Genomic DNA, 5,414 nt, shown 5'->3' on the forward strand with positions numbered 1-5,414 from the left:
TCAGACACACAGGCCCCCATCAGACACACAGGTCCTCCTGCAAACACACAGGCCCCCATCAGACACACAGGTCCTCCTGCAAACACACAGGTCCCCATCAGACACACAGGCCCCCATCAGACACACAGGTCCCCCATCAGACACACAGGCCCCCATCAGACACACAGGTCCCCATCAGTCACACAGGCCCCCATCAGACACACAGGCCCCCCATCAGACACACAGGTCCCCATAAGACACACAGGCCCCCATCAGACACACAGGCCCTCCTGCAAACACACAGGCCTCCCATCAGACACACAGGCCCTCCTGCAAACACACAGACCCCCCATCAGACACACAGGCCCCCCTGCAAACACACAGATTCTGCTGACTCCGCCCCTCCAGACCCTGCTCCAGGCCCGGCCTCCTGTCCTGTCCCCAGGCCTGTTGGACTTGGGAGCCAGGAGCTGCCAGGGTGGCAGTTGAAGCCACAGCCCAGCTGGAGACACAGGACACCAGCCATTAGTCATCCTTCACTGGTGTCGTCAGGCCTGTGACCTCCAGCAGGTGCCACATAAACACACTTAACCTTTAAAGGGCCGGGGTGGTGGCCCCAGGGAGGGGGCGCTACAGATCCTCACCCACAGGGATGAGCTCCGGCCGCCTCCTCCTGACCCTCCCGTCGCTGAGGGGAGAGTTTAGAACGAGGAGGAAGAGCTCACTGTCATCCCAGCCCCATCCATCAACCTGACGGAGCTCCGGCCGCCCAGAGCCCAGGGAGGGGTTCCAAGGAGACCAGAGGCCAAGGGATGAGGTCAGAGGGAGTGACCGAGCACATCTGTTCTACAGCCCCAAGGGGCGGCTGTGCCCTGAGCCCTGAGGACGGGGTCTGTCCCGCCAAAGGGGCGAGCAGCAGGGAGGGTCTGGGGCTGCCTGGGACCAGGGGCCCTGCCTGAGCCTCCCACCGAGGGCCTGCCAGGCCGGGGAGCATCCAGCACCCCTCACCACGCCCTCGCTCCTTCGCTCACTCAGCGAAGCCCCTGAGCCTCTTCCTCGTGCGGGCACGGCGCTGGGTGCCAAGGACGCGGGAGAAATCCAAGACAGTCCTGACCGGGGACTCATGGCCGTGGGGGTGGGAGGCAGGCTCGCAGGGAATCCTCTCCCTAGCTTGGACGTCAGTTCCAGGATGGGGTAGGGGGAGGCACCATGGAGCCTGAGAGAAGGAGACAGCACAGATGGCTGAGAGGGGACTTTGGAGCTGGGTCTTGCGGCGTGAATAGGAGTTCTCCGGGCAGACAAAGGGAGCTTGAACGGAGCGGCTAGGACATGGGCGGTGACGAGACGAAGGCCAAGGCTAGGGTTCTAGGCCACCTGGAGGGTCGGTGAGGCCAGCCCCCGGCACTGCCACCAAGAGATGGACACTGGGCTCTGCCACGCAGACGCCCCTGCAGCTGGCAGGGAGCTCAGAGCTGGCCTCAGCCTCAGCGGCCAGAGGCACCTGCCCATGGCCGCGCCCTCCCAGAGGGGCCACAGCGGAGGGCCTATGGGCGGGGGGTGCACAGGACTGGCCCCCACCCAGTGCAGGGCAGCTCTACGGGTCCCCTCACCCAGACCCGCTCCTGCCCACGCCTGCTTCCTTCCCTCCTTTTTTCTTGTTTGTTTTATTTTGTTTGTTTCAGGCCAAGCAGCATTTTTCTTCAAAGGGTAAGACATAACGAACGTGTATTTAGGAAACTCCTCCATCGCAGTGCTTCCTCGGGGTCACCTGAACCCCCCTTCCTTTTTGAAATGGGATTTATTGGGGTGACATCCCCCCTTTCATCCTCTAGAAACCCCTGTAGACTCCACGTGCCTCTGGGAACGGAACCTGCAGGACAAGCGCAGGGTGCGGGAGGGCGGGGGTTTAGAAACACACGGCCAGTAAACCCATCAGAAGGAAGAGCTCCGCCCTCCCACCCCCAGCCCCACCCCCAGCCCCACCCCCAGCCCCAGCCCCAGCCAGCAACACACTGGTTCCAACTTCACAATCAGGCTCACTCTGCCCCCAGCGCCGCCCTCCCTCCGCGGAGACCGGGGAGCAGCTCCCAGGCTCCGTCCTCCACGCCCCCAGTCCCTGGACCAGGACGCTGCCCCCAGGAGACGTCACCCCGCCAGAGGGCGTTCGTCCCAAAGCTGCCCTGGAGCGTCACAGGTGGGAGCCCGGGGCCAAGTAACCCACCAGGGAGAGTGGGCGGACGCCCCAGACCTCCAGGGAGGGCAGGGGTGCTCAGAGCCCTTCTCAGCCGCCCATGCAATAGCGCAGCAGGCCCCAGGCTGAGAGCTCACGGTACTTCCTTAAGGTTCACCCCGAGTTCATCCACTAACTGCACTCTGCCCCCCCAGCCATTGCGCCCCTGCGCCTCCGGGGCAGCTTGCCTCGTACCCGGCTCGGAGGGCCGGTGATTGCAGCGGCTCGTGTGTGTGTGTGTGTGTGTGTGTGTGTGTGTGTGTGGCGGGGAGGCCTGGTTAACTAAGACGCCATGGTATGTGGTCCGCTTATCGGACCTGCCCGCTGTCTGTGCGGCTTGGAGGGAGCCAGAGGGCACGGTTCTCTCGTGTGCCAAGCACGTGGGACAGGGCTACAGGTGCCAGTCCCTGCAGGGGGGGGGTCGTTCCCAGGCCCATCTGCAGGTGAGCATGTGTGTCCCCTCCCTCCTGCTCCCCCACAGGCCTCGGGGACCTGCAGCCCCGGGTGCGGGAGGGAAAGAAGCCTGAGCTGGGGCCAGGCCGAGAGCCAGCTCCAGAGGCAAGACTGGGGCAAGTGACGTCACAGGGTCACGGGGTCACGGGGTGGGCTTTGGGGGTGCAGCTGGACCGGCCCTGTGGCTGGGGTGAGGCAGGGACGAGCCCCTGGAGGGCAGCCCTGAGGCAGGGGGCTCCTGGGAGCGGAGTGGAGCCTGACGGGGCCTCAGCCGAGGCGGCTGGAGTAGCGGAAGCTCAGAGCGGGACCGGCCGGGCCCTGTGCGGTGGGCGGGCGGGTGGGCGGGCGACGGCTGCAGGAAGGAGGCAGGTGGGCCGGGCGGTGGAGCACCTGTGGGCAATGCGGGCGGACCTGCAGGTGAGGCCGCAGCAGGTGCGAGCGTCTGGACCAGGCAGGCCAGGCCAGGGGAGGAAGGAGGAGCAGCAGCAGGGAGGGGCCTGGGAGGAACCCTGCAGCCGCCACCATGGCTGCGACATGGGTCTCCAGGGCTGCCGGGCGCTTCTCACCTGAAGCAGACCGGCCTGAGCGGCTCATTATAAAGATCCCTTTCCAGCCACCACCACCCAGCCCTCCGAAACTCTAGGCACGGGGCCTGTCCCGGTGACTTTTTGGGAACCAGTGGTGACCAGCATGAGCTTCTGGGTCATGTCCAGGTCAACTTCACCAGCCGCACTTAGTACTGATCTGTCTTATGAACTAACTGACCTACGCCTCCTTTTCCTAGTATGTCGGTGAGGAGTAATAATCCTCCATACCTACCTCCTTTGATTACTGTCATCCTATATAATAAAACCCTAATATGCAAATCGACCAAACGGCAGAACAACTGGTTGCTATGACATGCACAGACCACCAGGGGGCAGACGCTCAATGCAGGAGCTGCCCCCTGGTGGCCAGTGCACTCCCATAGGGGGAGCACTGCTCAGCCAGTAGCCAGGCTCACCGCTGGCAAGCGCAGTGGCAGTGGTGGGAGCCTCTCCTGCTTCCATGGCAGTGCTAAGGACCCCTTGGGGGATGTCCGACTGCCAGCTTAGGCCTGCTCCCCGTGGCGGGCCTAAGCTGGCAGTCGGACAACCCAGAGGAGTCCCGGACTGCGAGAGGGCACAGACCGGGCTGAGGGACCCCCCCACGAGTGCACAAATGTCATGCACCAGGCCTCTAGTAATTTACTAACAATGTACTTACAAGGCCAAGCAAGTGGTAAGTGCTCAAAACAAGCTGTTGTCGTTGTTATTGTTACCAGTGGCTTAATTCCAATTTCTCCCCCTCCCTCTCTCCTCCCCCTCCCCTCTCCTTCCCCTCCCCTCTCCTTCCCCTCCCCTTCCCCTCCCTCTCCCTCCCTCTCTGTATTTGTCTGATACTTAGGTAGTCAAGGGGGGGTGACACTGAGGGTCAGGGGGTGGCCAAGGACTCCAGCTCAGAGGAGCTGAGAGAGACAGACAGGGGCAGTCCCACTCCCCCCGAACCTCCAGTGGGAGAGGCAGTGATGTCAAACTCGGCCCCGAGGCCAGGTGCCCTCGGATTTCTCTGGAGAATCTGCTTCCACCACAAAGGAAACAAACACTTCAGGGCCAGCTTCATTCTCCCATCTCGCCTCCGAGTAGCCGCCACGCAGAGGATAGAGAGAACCGACCCAGTCCTCCTCCCTCCCACGGGGCCTGCTCAGACCTACAGAGAAGGCGTGACCCCATTCCACCCACCGCATCTACCCAGGGACGGGGGGCTGACCAGCCTGACGGCAGCCCCCACTTCTCCCCTTCCAACCCAACCCCACCCCCGCCCCTCCCCACAGCCCATCCTTCTATACCTCGCGCTGTCCCTGGCTGCCTGCCCCAGGAATGGACAGAGGTGATCCCGACCGCCCCCCCTCCCCTTGCTCCATGGCCCTCCCACCCATCCCTGCCCATTCGGGGCACAAGGGCAGGTTTTGTTGCCTCCATTAGGGACCACGGCACCAAAACATAATAAAAGAAAATGAATGTTTTCTCTGTGAAAATCCATTAGATGTGTTACTGTTGTAATTTAATAATGGGATGGGAACTACAGCAAATTACCGAAGTATATAATTAAAGTAAATCTGTTTTAAAGTCCTTCGCTGCTCAGTGGTTCTCGGATCGCTGCCTCTCCCCTCCTCACCCCTTCCCTGTTCCTGAGCGTGTGGAGGGGAGGGCAGCCGTGCGTGCCCTGGAAGCCAGGGGACCTGGTGGCAGCCGCGACTCCCTCGATCTCTCCGGGGAAGACAGCCTGCCCGGCGGTGGCCGAGGCCCCAGGCGGGCCCCCCTTGGCCGCCCAGGGAGGGAGCGGCCGACACACACACAGAGGCTGAGGTCAGGCCCCAGCACCCACCTCTGCCCGCTCCTCAGGGCGAGGGCTGACGGTTGTCCTTAATGCCGAACCGATCACACCGAGGAGCGGGTGGCGAAGGGGAAGAAGGCGGCGTGGGCCCTGGGGATGCCCCTCCTGAAGGGCAGGGGCCAGTGGCCGCGGACCTCAGACTGGCAGCGACTGTGTTTCAAGATGGTCTCGTGGTTGGAGGCAGCAGGAGGCCACGACTCTGAGAGGCTCCGTGTTCCTCAGGGTCACCAGCGGCAAGGGCAGAGCTGGGACTCGTCCAGCAAGCACTTGACACCTCCCGGGAGCTCCGGGCAGGGATTCCTACCGCCCTCAGAGCCCGTGCGGCCCCCAGCCCATC

General features: G+C 63.1%; 1 long non-coding RNA gene across 1 annotated transcript; it reads left to right on the plus strand.

Annotated features, from left to right (window-relative positions):
* Window positions 1-710: 710 nt before the first annotated feature.
* Window positions 711-4,721, plus strand: LOC308532865. Its single transcript, XR_013997010.1, has 4 exons — window positions 711-796; window positions 1,662-1,686; window positions 2,031-2,173; window positions 4,088-4,721. It is a non-coding gene; the product is annotated as an uncharacterized lncRNA (long non-coding RNA).
* Window positions 4,722-5,414: the final 693 nt, after the last annotated feature.

The sequence above is a fragment of the Myotis nattereri genome, assembly GCF_964212035.1.
Source record: "Myotis nattereri genome assembly, chromosome: 16".
NCBI classification, from domain to species: Eukaryota; Metazoa; Chordata; class Mammalia; order Chiroptera; family Vespertilionidae; genus Myotis; species Myotis nattereri.